Source organism: Mauremys reevesii, linkage group 2 (genome assembly GCF_016161935.1).
Source record: "Mauremys reevesii isolate NIE-2019 linkage group 2, ASM1616193v1, whole genome shotgun sequence".
NCBI classification, from domain to species: domain Eukaryota; kingdom Metazoa; phylum Chordata; order Testudines; family Geoemydidae; genus Mauremys; species Mauremys reevesii.
In genome coordinates, this window is record NC_052624.1 from 162,588,445 (window position 1) to 162,605,309 (window position 16,865).

The window sequence follows — 16,865 nt, forward strand, 5'->3', positions numbered from 1 at the left end:
GCAGGAGAGAGATCACTTGATCATTACCTGTTAGGTTCAGTCCCTCTGAGGCATTGGCCACTGTCGGTAGACAGGATACTGGGCTGGATGAACCTTTGGTCTGACCCAGTATGGGCGTTCTTATTTTTAACTTTGGAGGTATATTTGATTGATAAAAAGTTATGTAATTCTGAAAGTTTCATCTAGACATGGGGCTGAGTTTTTATTGCATGGTTATATCAACTGTGTTAGCTACATGGGAAATGGATTTAATTACAATAAAGGCTTCCAAGCTGAAGAGATAATAAAGATTCCCATCCTTTAACACTTTGCTGCTCTGTGGATATTGAACCTGTAGGCACCCTTCAAAGTATGTACCATTTTGAAGGATTCTACCATTTCTAATAGAATACCATATTATTCTTTCAAAATTTTTGAAATATTTGTGTGCCCACTCTACATTTATGGGGCCTGTTAGTGTGTATGGTTCATCCTTTTTGGTAAGTTTTATGTTTCTGATCATGATGGGAGGAGGGATAGCTCAGTGATTTGAGCATTGGCCTGCTAAATCCAGGGTTATGAGCTCAATCCTTGAGGGGGCCATTTGAGGATTGGTCCTGCTTTGAGCAGGGGGTTGGACTAGATGATCTCCTGAGGTCCCTTCCAACCCTGATATTCTATGAACAGAGTGCTGACACTGAAGAGGTCACCTTAAAGGAAAGAAATACAGGAGCATAGGACTTGCCATAACAGTTTAGCCAAATGGTCTATCTAGTTCATTATCCTGTCTCTGCCATTAGCTGATGCTTCAGAAACCCTACATTGGATACTTATGGAATAACCAGCCCCTGGGGGAAGCTTCTTCCTAACCACAAGCATTCAGTGACCAGTTAAAATGCATTTGTTGGTTTTGTTTGGAAATATAAGCTTATGTAGCAGGTGGGGAGAGACAGCAGGGGAATCCCTATGTGCAATTTTCACTATTTCAGAAATTGTAGTAGAGGCAGCATCTCAACTTTGTCTCTCTTTTGGCTACTAACCTGAGTCAGCACCATGGCAGCAGCTAATTCTCCTGGCTTCTTCTTATGCATCAAGTTATTTTCCCTCTTTCATGTGCAACTGAAAAGCTGCTCCTTTCAAAAACTAGTCTCTCTCTATATATTGTGATAGACCCAGGCCAGAAGACAGATATACTGGCCATTGGATTAACAGTTTTCTGTTCCCTGACTGACTAGAGCAGGGGCTGCTCCAGGCTAATGAGAACACCTGACTCTAATTAACCTGCAAAGAGTCAGGTGAGGCCATTAAGGTAATGTGACCACTTGACTCTAATTAAGGCCCCGCTGATACTATAAAAAGGACTCACTCCATTCTGGCAGGAAAAGCCAGGTGAGAGGAAGTGTGGCTGAAGGGCTGGTTAATGAAGACCCCCCCACCACCATTGTTAAGGGAGCCTTAAGGTAAGAGTGTAGAAGGGAGAAGCAGGAGAGCTGTGGGGAAGTGGTCCAGGGAAATGTAGCAACTCTGGCAGTGAAAGGTTGGCTGCCAGCAGCTGCTACCATTAGGGTCCCTGGGCCGGAACCCAGAGTAGAGGGTGGGCTTGTGTTCCTCCCAACCCACCACTACAGGCACATCTCCTGGAAGGGCCCCTGTCAGGACAGGAGGCTAAACTGTTCTGAAATAAACCCCCAGGGACAACAGAGACTGTGGGAGTTCTCTTGCCAACCTCATTGCTGGCCTATGATGAAAAGGGCTCAGTAGACTGTAACCCTGGCCCTGTTTAAATGTACAGTGCTACATTGAATGTAATTGGAAGAGAATGCATGATTTTTTTTTTAAGGGAAATGCTCATCATATAATACAGAATGTAAGTGAAATAACTGAAGAAAAATCAGAAATTGGCTGAATGGAGAGAGAATCTCACCCTAAACCTTTCTGATACACTTTTAAAATGGGTTTTAGTTTTATCACTGATTTTCTGATATTTGGCCAGATCTATTATCTTCCCAAAATAATGCTTCACCTTAACCTTATTGCTAGTCCAAGTTCAATCCAGATTTCATTTATCTAGAACACAGAAATGAAACATTACACAGTGTCTGTGGAATTTTGTTTGTTCTACATCTCAGTAAAATCTCTGCTCCATAAACCCAATGCAATAGGATTCTAGTTTGGAACAAAGCTCAGGCCAAGGGCCCATTTCTTTCCTTCAGATGCATGTGCATGACTCCTATTGTTTTCATTGGGATCAGCCTGTGCTCATCCAAGCACAAAAATTGGCCCTGAATGGAAAATCTAATGGTGCAATCTTAAAGGGGATAGTTGATGGCTGCAACAATGATAACTGTGGTCCCACTACCAAAGGCTGTGTAAGCTAGTCTGGTTCATCAACCAACCCTGAGTAACAGTGATGTGTTCAGACTTGTGGTTCTTTCATATTGTTCCTTTGTCTTTTTGTATCATTGGGAAAGTAGCTGGGGAAAGAACACTAAAATTACGTTGCTGGTGTGTATAGCTAGATGGGATCAAAACGGCTCAACTTCTTACTGAAAAAGTGGATCTAGGGCAAAATGAGGCATCCTACTGAAATAGTGGAGCTTCACTCAGAGTACAACACATCATTGCTAGAGAACTGCACTGGCTGCCTGGGAATTCTTGGGTAGAAGTGGAAGGATTGTATTTAAACCTTTAAAGCACTAAATGCTTGTACACCAAATTAACTGAGACAGTTTCTTTCTCTATTATGTCATTCCTCTGCAATTGTAAGCAGGTGCTTGAGCTGGAGTCTCATCCTATATGGGAGGAAATTGCTGGCCAGGTGTTATCTGTCATGGCCTCTCAACTCTGGAATTCTCTTCCCCCTTGATCATTATGATTTGTTCAGCTTCTTGACATTCTGCAAAGTTCTTGTTTTTTCTTCAGGGATTTAGGGAAGAGAGAGACTGACGGGTGGTTGGGAAGGTGGGTATTTGTGTTTGTCTGATGGTAGATGGTTATCAGATTGTGTGCTGTCAGCACTATTTATTTTGAATTCTACTTTAATATAATGAATTTTAAAAGGGTATTAAGAGTATGGGTGTAGATTTGTATTGATGCTTTCCTAAATTAACCTATTAGAACCAAACTTATAAGCATAGGACCTATACTTCTCATAACTTATGTGGATTTCTCATAGTTTGTGATTTTGGTCAGGAAGACCTGAGATTTACACCTTCTGTTGCTAGAAGGCTTTGAGTGGCCATATTTTTCAATATGGTGACAGCTGTGATATCCTAGATGGTTGTAGATTTATTATAATACAGGGTTTCTCTAACAGGGGTTGCCGCTTGTGTAGGGAGCAGCAATTTTCAGCCAGCAGGAGCCACGATCGTCCGTCCGGACCTGTGGACGGGGCAGGTAAACACACTGGCCTGGTCTGCTAGGGGTTTCCCTACACAAGTGGCGACCCCTGTTTGACACACCCTGTTATAATATGTTCTGAAGAACAGTATTTCCAAATGACTGGTGGAGAGCTAATGAGATGATGATTTTTAAAAAGGGCTCGAGAGGACACCCTGGCAATTACAGGCTAGTGAGCTTGACTTCAGTACCAGTCAAACAGTTTGAAACTATAGTAAAGAACAAAATAATCAGACACATAGATGAATGTAATTTGTTGGGGAATAGTCAATCTGAGAGAAATCATGTAAAGGGAAATTATGCCTCACCAATCTACCAGAATTCTTTGATGGGGTCAACAAGCATGGTGATAAGGGGGATCCAGTGGATATAGTGTATATAGATTTTCAGAAAGCCTTTGATACATTCCCTCACCAAAGGCTCTTACCCAAAGTAAGCAGTCATGGGACAAGAGAGTAGGTTCTCTCATAGATTGGTAACTGGTTAAAAGATAGGAAACAAAAGGGTAGGAATAAATGGTCAGTTCTCAGAACAGAGAGAAGTAAATAGTGGTGTCCCCCAGGGGTCTGTACTGGGCCCAGTCCTATTTAATATATTCATAAATTATCTGGAAAAAGGGGTAAACAATGTGGTGGCAAAATTTGCAGATGATACAGAACTACTCACAATAATTAAGTCCCAGGCAAACTGCAAAGAGCTACAAAAGGATCTCTCAAAACTGGGTCACTGGGCAACAAAATGGCAGATTGAATTCAATGTTGATAAATGCCAAGTAATGCACACTGGAAAACATAACCCCAACTATACTTATAAAATGATGAGGTCTAAATTAGCTGTTACCACTCAAGAAAGAGATTTTGGAGTCATTGTGGATAGTTCTCTGAAAACATCCACTCAATGTGCAGCAGCAGTCAAAAAAGCAAACGGAATGTTGCAAATCATTAAGGAAGGGATAGACAATAAAACAGAAAATATTATATTGTCTCTCTCTATAAATCCTAGTATGCCCACATCTTGAATACTGTGTGAAGATGTGATCACCCCATCTCAAAAAAGTTACATTGGAATTGGAAAAGGTTCAGAAAAGGGCAACAAAAATGATTAGGGATATGGAATGGCTGCCGTATGTGGAGAGATTAAAAAGACTGACTTTTCAGCTTGGGGGAAAAAAGAGATGATTAAGGTGGGAGATGATTGCGGTCTATAAACTCATGACTAGTGTAGAGAAAGTAGATGTGTTAAGGAAGTGTTGTTTACTACTTCTCATAAGAACTAGGGGTCATCAAATGAAATTAATAGGCAGCAGGTTTAAAACAAACAAAAGGAAGTGTTTTTTCACACACTGCATGGTCAACCTGTGGAACTCTTTCCCAAAGGATGTTGTGAAGGCCAAGACAAGAACAGAGTTCAAACAAAAACTAGATAAGTTCACGGATGATAGGTCCATCAATGGCTATTAGCTGGATGGGCAGGAATGTTGTCCCTAGACATTGTTTGCCAGAAGCTGGGGATGGGCGACAGGGGATGGATCACTTGAAGATTACCAGTTCTATTCATTCTCTCTGGGGCATCTGACATTCGCCACTGTTGGAAGACAGCATACTGGGTTAGATGGACCTTTAGTCTGACCCAGTATGGCTGTTTTCATCTTAAAAAGTTATTTTATAAAAGCAATACGTCCCATTATGTCCTTATTTCAACTCAATGGACTTTATGTTCATTTTGTTATGAATGGATGTTAAATCATGGGACCAAATTCATCCATTTGACTTCAGTTGAATTACAGCAGGGATTAATCTGGACATACTTTTTTTTTTCTGCCTTTGCCATAAGGCAAGTAGGATTAAGGTATGGGGAAGCTATTATAAATAAAGGTGAAGAGAAACTTGATCTGATGTGCAGATGATATGAAACCATCTCTAAGATCTATGAGAAACTAGCACCTAGATCAGGAAAGGCAACTAGTCTCATCAGTGTCATTGCACAGCTTTTCAATCTGGCCAGTAGCTTGGCAGGTAGCATATGATTTGAGTTAAATAAAATTTGGGACTAACGCAAACAATAATGATGCAAATGAGCCTACTTATGTGGAATCTGAAAGGAGAGCTAAATGTAATGAAATTGCTTGCTATTAATGTTTATGTAGAGCCGTGGTTCCCAGACTTGTTCAGCTGCTTGTGCAGGGAAAGCCCCTGGAGGGCTGGGCCGGTTTGTTTACCTGCCACGTCCGCAGGTTCGGCCAACCGTGGCTCCCAGTGGCTGCGGTTTGCTGCTCCAGGCCAATGGGAGCTGCTGGAAGTGGCGGCCAGTATGTCCCTCGGCCCACGTCACTTCCAGCAGCTCCCATTGGCCTGGAGCAGCGAACCGCAGCCACTGGGAGCCACGGTCGGCCAAATCTGTGGATGTGGCAGGTAAACAAACCTGCCTGGACCGCTTTCCCCGCACAAGCGGCAGAACAAGTTTGGGAACCACTGATGTAGAGGCTTCCATCAGATGTGGGCCCCATTTTGCTGGGCACTATATAAACGGATAGTCAAATTTTCAAAGGAGCTTGACACTGACAATTGGGGACAGGTTTTCAAGACATTTGACCCCTATTTAGGCACCAAAACAAGTGGTCAGACTTTACAAAGAACTCAACACATTGGGTGCTGAATGATTTGGAAAATTTAGGAGTGCATGTGCACCCCCCCACCATGGTCCTGAGCTTTTTTTATATCTGGGCCATAATAAATGATACTCCCTGCCCCAATGAGCTTACAAATGTAATAAGACATCACCGAGTGGAGGTATTACAAGAACAATGCTGCTACAGCAGTATGTAATGCCAGGCTGCATTAAGCCTGAGAGAATGTGAGCAACCTATGCAATAGTAAATGAGAAATGACAATATTGAGGTTCTGATGTAAAACCTAAGCTAATGTTCTTAACTTATGTAGTTCGGCATTGTAGTTTTATTCCCTCCTTTTTTCACTAATGTTAAGTTAAGAACATTAGTGGGGAAAAAAGGAGGGAATAAAACTACAATGCCAAACTACATATATTTTATGTGCCTTGTACATGCCAAAAAATTCTGACTCATCTGTATACAAATACAGATGGCAAAACTTAAATACTCAGTCTTGTCCTTAACTCACCTAAATGTCACCTAGCAGGTTCTATTTAACTAAAGAATTATTTGAGAATTGTATTTCTCATACAGAGATGAAATGACTCTGGATTGCTATAGGGACAGCAAAACCTTTGGTGACTTAACAAACAGACAGTGTTTATAATGAACATTGTTGCTAACTAATGGAAATATGATGCATAGTTCACAAATGATCAGATAAAATAGGTGTATCCATGTTCTGTAAATGATAACATTAATTGAACAATTTTTATTTATCTCCAAACTAGTAACAGCTAGCAGCTATTCAGCTGACCTTGGACACAGGAAATGAGATGCTTTCAACAGGTTTGTGTTCTTTTATGATATGATGGGTCATCTTTCAGTCTCCTCACCTGGAAATGAGATCATGTTACATCTCCTAAGTTAAAAAGGAGGCATTCTTGCACTCAGCAGGCCATTTTTCTCAGCTATGGTATTTTGACACAGCAGATGCCAGGCTTCCTCAACCCGTCTGTGGTCACTCTAGAGTGTCTTAAAGATCCATTTGTTCTACTTCTTCCAGGGATGATACAGTGACTTTTAACCCCACCAATTCACTTTCCAGAAGCTCCTCATATGTGGGACTTATTTGTCTATTCCTTCTCTTGCATACAAACTCTGGATTAGAGGATGCCAGAAGAAAAATTCTTGGTTTCATTCCACTTCTCCTGGTCCATTTAAAGCATACTCCATTGCTATCCAGAGTACACTAGTTTCAGATCAAAATATTTTTGTAAAGCCTAAATGTAGGCTACTAAATCTGTATTTAGGAATTGGACTGATTTTTCAAAGCAACTCCAACTGAATTAATATCATAATTCCCATGGGAGGACTCAAGAACATCATTCCTTATATTCTGTTTTCCTGAAGCCTGTATAGTCATATATGCCTATGTAAATGTGGATGTAAAATGCTACCAAGTGAGATTTTTATATGGGCTTTGCTGTGGTGCCTTTGTCTAAACAAGGTGCACATGGAGTTAATTAGGACCATCTTTTCTATTTGTCCACACAGTATTTGTGCTGCCAAATAGCCATACTTTTCACTCTCAGCCACCAAAACACATGTATTTGTTCAGATTTATATTAGTCAATGAGGAGCAATGTAACAACTTACAGGCTTGTGTCAAAATTCTGTGTCTCTTATGTCTGCAAATGGCTACCACATGCTCATATTGGTGGGGTCACTTGTGGTATGGATTAAGCTGTTTGTGTCCTTAGCCATGCATAGATTGGGTATACACAGGAAATGACACTGGACATCCTGCATGTTTGTATCCAAATATACAGGTTTTGTATGCTGCTTCACAGTGCCCCCACAACCTCTTGCGGCCATTGACTTCTCTCAGCTAAACCTGCATCTGAGACTTTAATGAGGAGGTCAGGGAGCAAGCAGTGTAATTAAGGCAACTTAGGTCATCAGTGACTCACAAGGCTCTTTTGGTGTCCATTGTGTATCACAGAGTAGTTGTTCCCAAGCTCTGTCAGTTTCTTCAGGTCATAATTTTTTTTTCATCCTGACATAAATGCTCTGCTGAATGGAGGGATTAATAGCAGCTATGTAATGGTAGGGGATCTTTACTGAGTACTAAAAATGTGCTAGGCTTCTACTAGCACATTGGGACAGGGAACCTGCTTTCCTTTGTCATTTTTTCCCCTTGATTGCACAGCCCAGTTCTTCATGAATTTTATCTATGTGCTCTCCTCTGCACAGAGCAAAGGAGTGGAGCAAATAGACCATAGAAATTTAAAAGCAGCAAAGAGTCCTGTGGCACCTTATAGACTAACAGACGTATTGGAGCATGAGCTTTCGTGGGTGAATACCCACTTCGTCGGCACTCATATGTCCCTAGATTTAGATTCCTACCCAGTACCATCAAGTGTTCTGTATTCATCACAAACAACTGAAGATTTTTTAAATAGTTTGGAAGCAGTCTTTCTTAGTATAATCTTATCCCTCAGCCTAATGTAAGTTTTTTTCCGTTTTGGGTGTTGGTTTTTTGACTACTGCTTCTAAGTTTGGTTTGTACTTATACAAAACTAAGGTTTTGTATAAGTACAATATTGCTAATACTGTAATTCAGTTTCAACTATTTTGAATTTTTTATTTTCACTTTCAACCATCTAAAATATGCATATGCATCCTTGTTATCACATCTAAGTGCACATTTTCATGTGGACAGGGATTAAGTGGGCATATGAAAAATAACATCAGCTGTTTTCTTATGCAATAGTAATAAAGTCACATCATAAAACAAAGTATTTATTTAATCATTTGTGTTCACATAAAGCTCTCTTAGACTACTTTTGACCATTGTAGTGGTAAATGACAAATGAAATTATGACACCCTTTTTTTCATTGGTGAATGTTAAATTTACAGCTTTAGTACTAGTTTGGTTATCTGTTACGTTCACTGCCAACCATCTCAGTAAGCAGTTCTTTAAAAAAAAAAAAAAAAAAAAAGGCAAGAGACAAGATAAATTATTAATATTTTATTTTATGGTGGTAATAAAAATCATTAAAATAACAAACTGTGATACTTATTTATATTTATTTCTCCCTTCCCAACCTATAAAAATGTTCCTTGGTTTATTTGTCAAATTAAAGTATTTTTAAGGCTGCTCTGTAGAGTAGTTTTGCAGTCTCAGCATAATGTAGTGTTTAGCTAGGTCCGTACATTTACAAATGCCTTTAAGTTGGGCATTAACAGAGCTCCATTCATGTACATTAGGATAAATAAGCATAAGTGGTTACAGAAATAGTAGAAGTACAGTAGGATGGCTGTTTGGCAAGAAATGGACAATATTTAAATACAATGAAATCCACTTAATGGTTTTTATGTCCATCAAATGGTTTTGCAGATTTGCCACTTGAGACAATGCCAGGTTTGGAAAAGCTTGCTAGCATTGGTCTTTTGATCTCAGAAAACATGGCTACACTGAAAGCTGCCTATAGCTGTCTTTTCAATATTGTTCATGCATGCACGTCCATATGTGTATATATGAGTACATTTAGTACATAAACATTTTGGTTTGGTTGATTTCAGTTCTGGAGAAATCAATCTTTGAGAGTCCTGAGCAGAAGAAAGTCATTTACTGTAACTACTTTTGTCTTTTTGTTGTTGCTATAGATTTTTCAATAGTCTTGCAGACTTGGACAGCTTAAAAAAGGGACGAGAGGAAGCGAGCTTGACAGATTGCTTTCCTACACTGGAGATTATAAAACAAATAGTATGTGGTGGTTTAATGGGATATATACCTTTTTATCTACAGGTCATTAGTTTGAATTTAGGCCCGGGTGATAGTGACCCAAGGTAATTTTCATCAGAGAATTGCTCAGTGACCTTTAAATTGATGTTTTCAGCCCATTTTCTTATAAGCGGGGTTCTAATTCAGGATGGTCAGTAAGTGCCATATTTAATGGCAGTCTGAAAAAGGCTAAGGTTTAAGTGGGCATGGAGTGAGAGCTACCCTCTCAACCTTAAAATTTGTTCCTCAGGTTACATTTGAAGTGCATTGGCTGAGAAGTGATTGTGTACCTTGCACTGTCACTGCATATGCTGTAATTTTTTGTGCGGCTGAAAGATTTCAGTCTCTAATCTTGTCATTCTAACACTATTTCTCCCCCTTCCCAAAAAATAAATTCAGTTAAAACTTTAAAAAGTCAGCTCAGCCCAATCTATATTAAATACATTGATTAGTCTCAGTCCAGTTCATAATGGATAGTTGTCCATGTCAGAAAGTCACCATCCCAATTGGCATTAATTATGACCCCTTTTAAACGGCTCAGCAGAGTTCATACATCAAATGGCTTTGAAAATTGACTTGTGCTTTCTGCCCTAGATCTGAGCCCAGTTGTTACCAGTGCTGAGTAAGGGCCAGATTCCATTATTCTTACAAGGAAATTGATGGGATTGCATGCAGTTTAAAGTGCCACTCAGTGTGAGGAAGAATGGCCAAATTTGACTTTGAGTAAATTGCACTTAATGTCCATCTTCTCTGACACAATTTAATTCATGTACAAACAGTATACTAAAATTTTCTATTGTATAGATTTTTTTCCTGTAGATTATTACAAGATTAACAAGCATCAACCTACTAAACTGAACAAATGAGATGTTTATAAGCACAAGGGCCAGTTTCTGATGCCCTCAATTTGAGAAATGCCTTATTTCCCTGCTGGTCATTTTGAATTCAGCTGTACTACCAATACACTAAGTGAGTGAGTATGTCAGAATGTCTGTCTGTAGACACAATTTTATTTGTAATGTATTTAGAAATGATGGTTACTTTGGATTCCATTGTTTGTAGAGAAATAGAGAGAATCTCCCAGGAAAGTTCAATTCTTAGTCCTTTGCTTAGGTAGTGTTGGTCCATTTTAAGGAAGTGTAACCCATGTTAAGAATCATAGATCATTAGGGTTGGAAGGGACCTCAGGAGATCATTTAGTCCAACCCCCTGCTTAAAGCAGGACCAATCCCCAAATAGCCCCCTCAAGGATTGAGCTTATAACCCTGGGTTTAGCAGGCCAATGCTCAAACCACTGAGCTATCACTTCCCCCGGACAAGTGTTGCTGTCTAGTAAACACCTTCCTGCCATAATAGTGGAACATGATTTGATTAGACATCCCTCTCATTAGAACAGCGTGTATAAAATGTTTAGACATTCAAGTAGGATGCTATTAAATTTTAAAACTGTGTCTGATTCACAGATGCTGATTCAAGCAACTCCATACTGTTCTAAAACAAAACAGTATAATTTGAGACAGAACTCATAAAAATGCATGTCTTAATTATGCAGAAAAGCAGAAAAATAAACAGAAATAAGAAGCTTGCAAGAGAACCCCCATTGGCTCTGTAACAATTTATTTGTGCTCCTTGGTAAAGTATAACTTGAACACTGATAATATGTCGAGCCCACACTGGCGATTAATACACTTTTGTGAAGACCAGTGGCCCAAAATGACTTTCCACAGTAGAACAAGATTAATTCTCTATTCATGGTGGAAGATCACATACAGTAAACATGTGGTGGTGATGAGGCATGAGTAAGGGAAAAACTGAGGGATTATCTTTATCATCACTGACAGCTCATCCATGTACTTCTTCTTTAAATCTATTTTTAAGGTATAGTCAGCCTTTAGGTGATCAAAGTTGCTGCACAATAACTTTTTCTTATGTTTAAATTCCCATGATCATCTTAATGGTGATTATTTTGTGTTAGGTCTGCATCTGTTTTGCACTCATTTTCTGCAACCAGAATTTTTTGAAAATATGCATTAGAGCTGGGTTTGGCCTTTATATCATTCAAGCTTAGTCAGCACTTTAGGAAATTATGTCCACTGAATCACTGCAATTGGAAATGGAAAATGTACTTGATCATTTTGTGTTAATTCATTTTTATGGAGAGGTCTGAATTCAATTTTGAATTATGCTCCTTGGGCCACATTGCAAATAAAGGATCAATCAATGTGTTAAATAACTATTAAATGCAAAATTTGCTCCAAAGACCACTAACCTTTTTAGTGCAATGTTACTTTTATAAATGAAGTGCTTGATCCAAAGGCCACTGAACTCAAAGAATGTCTTTCCATTGATTTCAGTGGGCTTTGGATCAGGTCATTAATGAACAAAAAAGAGTTAAAGCTCTCAGAGGTCTGGTCTACACTACGCGTTTAAACCAAATTTAGCAGCGTTAAACCGATTTAACCCTGCACATGTCCACACAATGAGGCCCTTTATATCGATATAAGGGGCTCTTTAAACCAATTTCTGTACTCCTCCCCGACGAGAGGAGTAGCGCTGAAATCAGTATTGCCATGTAGGATTAGAGTTAGTGTGGCCGCAAATCAACAGTATTGGCCTCCAGGCGGTATCCTACTGTGCACCACTGTGACTGCTCTGGAAAGCAATCTGAACTCAGATGCACTGGCCAGGTAGACAGGAAAAGACCCGTGAACTTTTGAATTTCATATCCTGTTTGCCCAGCATGGAGCTCTGATCAGCACGGGTGGCGATGTAGTCCCAAATCCAAAAAGAGCTCCAGCATAGACCGTACAGGAGATACTGGATCTGATCGCTGTATGGGGAGACAAATCTGTTCTATCAGAGCTCCGTTACAGAAGATGAAATGCCAAAGCATTTGAAAAAATCTCCAGGCTATGATAGACAGAGGCCACAGCAGGGACTCAGTACAGTGCTGCATGACAAGCATAACAGAAAGCTAAAGAATCAAATGGACGCTGAGGGAGGGAGGGAGAGGGGATTGAGGACTCCAGCTATCCCGCAGTTTCCGGAAAGCATTTGCATTCTTGGCTGGGCTCCAAATGCCTGAAGGGTCAAAAACATTTTCCCGGGTGTTTCAGGGTATATGTCGTCAATTTACGCCCTTCCTCCCCCACAAAGGAAAAGGGGGAAAAATTGTTTCTCTCTCCTTTTTTCAATGTCACCCTATGTCTACTGCATGCTGCTGGTAGACGGGGTGCTGCAGCGCTAAACTGCAGCATCCTCTGCCCTCCCCTCGTGGCAGAAGGTACAGTACAAAAGTACTGATAGCCGTCCTCGTCATCAGCCTGTGAGTGCCCCTGGTTGGCCTCGGTGAGGTCGGCCGGGCACGCCTGGGTAAAAATAGGAATGACTCCTGGTCATTCCCAGCAGATGGTACAGAATGGCTGGTAACCGTCCTCATCATAGCAACTGGGGGCTGAGCTCCATCAGCCCCCTCCCCTTTCATGTCTAAAGAAAAGATTCTGTACTGCTTGGACTATCATAGCAGCTGGAGGCTTCCTCCCCCTCATTTTATCTCACTAAGAGGTCAGTGTTTCTTATTCCTGCATTCTTTATTACTTCATCACACAAATGGGGGGGACACTGCCACGGTAGCCCAGGAGGGTTGAGGGAGGAGGGAAGCAACAAATGGGGTTGTTGCAGGTGCACCCCCTAGAATGGCATGCAGCTCCACATTTCTGTGGGATCTCTGGGGCTCTGACATGGAGCAGCTGTGCTCTCTGGTTCTCTAGTACACTTGCCCCATATTCTAGGCAGGACTGACTCTATTTTTAGACAAAACATAGGAAGGGAATGACCCGGGGAGTCATTCCCATTTTTGCCTATGCAACCCCGGCCGACCTCAGCGAGGCCAGCCAGGAGCATGATAGCAGCAGATGGTACAGAATGACTGATAACCATCATCTCATTGCCAATTTACAATGGCATGGCAGATGGTGCAATATGACTGGTAACCGTCTCTGCTACCTTGCAAAGGCAAACGAATGCTGCTGTATAGCAGTGCAGTACCGCATCTGTCAGCAGCATCCAATACATATATGGTGACAGTGACAAAAGGCAAAATGGGCTCCATGATTGCCATGCTATGGCGTCATCCAGGGAATAAGGGTGCGAAATGATTGTCTGCTGTTGCTTTCCCGGAGGAAGGATTGAGTGACATTTACCCAGAATCACCCGCTACACTGTGTTTTGCATTGGGATCTCAACCCAGAATTCCAATGGGCAGGGGAGACTGCAGGAACTATGGGATAGCTACGGGATAGCTACCCACAGTGCAACGCTCCGGAAAACGATGCTAGCCTCGGTACATGGACGCACACTGCCAAATTAATGTGCTTAGTGTGGCCGCGTGCACTCAACTTTATACAATGTTTTACAAAACTGGTTTATGTAAAATCGGAATAATCCCGTAGTGTAGACATACCCATAGTAACATTAGTTCACCACATTACATCATAAATATATATCCAAAGCTATCCAGTAGATAAGTTCATGGCGTTTATGGCTCAAATGCAACTCCGCATTTTATTAACAATGTATTATTGGTAAGTTCATTAATAACATATTGTCATCACACTCTTGTGTGGGACAGGAAACCATTTGGAACTTGATAACATTTGACGAGAGAGAGGTTTTTTTATAACTTTACATCTGCATAATTTGATTCCTTTATAGTGTGTATATATGTGTGTGTGTATATATATATATATACATAAATATTAATGAATGGCAAAATGTACTATATGTGGGGTTATTGGTTTCATTTTCCACTTTAAACCTTTTCTAGTGGAGAATGTTTATACAGATACTTGTCCCATAAAATTATCATGGATGTTATTACTTTTCTTCCTAGATATGAAGCCAAATTCTGGCACTGATAAAACAAATAAATGCTAATATGAGCAATGGTATGTCTATCTTATATAGAACTTGATCTTGTGAGGTAGTGCCTGTTCCCTCAATTCTGTGACACAGCAGAAGATACTCAGTACTTTGCATGCCCATGCCCATAGTGCATATTGTAGCCCATTTTCAAAGCATGGGTGAACTTGTTCAGGTTAAAATAACATTCAACTCAAACCTTGAGTAGAACTGAAATCATGTCAGGAATCAGGGCCTGTAACAGAGCCATTCTCCAGGCAACTTAACATGTGCATCTGGCCTGTAGTTTCTGCCTGACTGGGAAGTGTCAGCAGACCAGCTCTTAGACCCAACAGCAGCAGCTCAGTGGATGATCAAAGCATTCACCCACAGCTGTGATAGCTCTGGCTTCTGCCTTGCTCCTGCCTTAGACCCAACCCTTCTCTTGCCTTGCACCATGCCAGGTAACAGACCCTCAGCTCTGATGCATGACTTCTGATTTTGGCTTTGACACTTGGCTCTGGCATTTGGCCTCTGAATCTGGATATGAGCCATCGCTCTTCTTCCTGGCACCAACTCCTGCTCTAACCACTGGAGAAAACTGCCCATGTCCTGGTCACTGACAAATGGAACCTGTCATGAAGGTTCAAAATATTCAGAGTATTTTTTCCTCATTGTTCATTTTCATGCATATCCAGACTTCTTTTAGCCAGGTTTAGAAGTGAAAGTCTAAAATACAAGAAAAGAGATTTCCAGTTGGACTGAGAACAGGGAAAATCTTGGCCATCTCAGAGAAGTACCTATTTTGTCCCATGAAATTTATAGCCAATCTTGTAGGTAGACATTGATAGGTTGGATAAGGTTCATGTCAGCATCCTAACATGAAAGCGCTTTTCAACCCCCTCACCCTTTATGGTTTGCTCTTTGTTTTTGTATTTTCATGTTCAAAAGAATTCACAAATGTATGTTTCTGGACACTTTTGGTGACAATATTTATTATTTCTATAGCTATTCCACAGAAATGCAGCATAATCTTCTGACAATTTTAAACCACAAGAGTTTTATGCCTGGAATTAATAGTAAGAAGACAGTACAGCTATCAATAACATTAAGATGAACATGGATGGGTCATTGATGAGGGCTATAATTCACAGACTAAGACCCTGTCAATGGTGGGAAAAGGAAAGTGGGAAACTATTTTACATCAGATAGTAAATCTATCAACACCTTAAGTTTTATATAGAGAAAAATAATACAACTGAACAAAAGGGAGAGAGATATTCAGAGTATGAGGGAAAATTATTGTTAGAAGAATTTAAGTAGTATATTCAATGAGTTATGCAGATTCAATATTAGACTAGGACAGATATATGGGATGGGTTTCACAATCTTACTAAACATTTTTATTAGTTTGTAAAACATTGCAGATGTTTTGGAATAAGCTCTTAAAAGTGAAATCCTGTTTGCCCTATATGAATGCTAAAGATCTCACTTTTGATATGAATAGGGTTTTTATTTTATTTGTCTCCTTAGCTAAATTTTCCCTTCCTCTACTGTTTAGAAGTGTGTGGCCTCCTGGTTGGTTTCCATCATCCACCTTGGTGGTGCTGATACAGTAGTTGGGATATAAAAGAGATCAGGATACTTTGGGATTAAATGCATTATACAAATGGAATATATTTTATTTGAATGTTTTAAAACTCTGTCATCTTAACATAAAATTACTTCAAACCTAGTAAAAATGTAATATTTGTATTAGTTTGATTTGTTTGTAGCATAATATAAAATTCAAAATTTTGCTAGTCACAAATTTGGCTGGCAAATTTGAATGGATTTTTTTGTCTGTAGCTGTGCTCTCTCGTAGGTCTGTGTGTGTGTGTGTGTCTTCCACACCACCTTGGGACTTCTTCTGTGTTGCCAGCAGCCTTCTCTCTATCAACCTATTCTCCCTATTTCTGTTATTCCATCTGCGCACACTTTTTTTTTTCCTTGAAAGTGAATTGTAATGACCGTGAGAACTGTCAGAGTTATATTAGACACTGAAGTTCTATCTGGTGCTTTTGAGAACAATCTGAAACAATATAAAAATTCCTACTGAGCTCAGTGGTGTGAAGGGTACAATAATACTCAACTTACCTATGAATCACATCCCCTCCTTAGCTCATTTGTTGCACTTTATGGCAATATTG

At 40.1% G+C, this 16,865-nt stretch overlaps 1 long non-coding RNA gene across 1 annotated transcript; it reads left to right on the forward strand.

Moving 5' to 3' along the window:
* Positions 1 to 1,370: 1,370 nt before the first annotated feature.
* LOC120398696 lies at positions 1,371 to 11,376 on the forward strand. Its single transcript, XR_005594637.1, has 5 exons — positions 1,371 to 1,439; positions 6,778 to 6,835; positions 9,660 to 9,759; positions 10,582 to 10,746; positions 11,241 to 11,376. It is a non-coding gene; the product is annotated as an uncharacterized LOC120398696 (long non-coding RNA).
* The last annotated feature ends 5,489 nt before the right edge of the window (positions 11,377 to 16,865 follow it).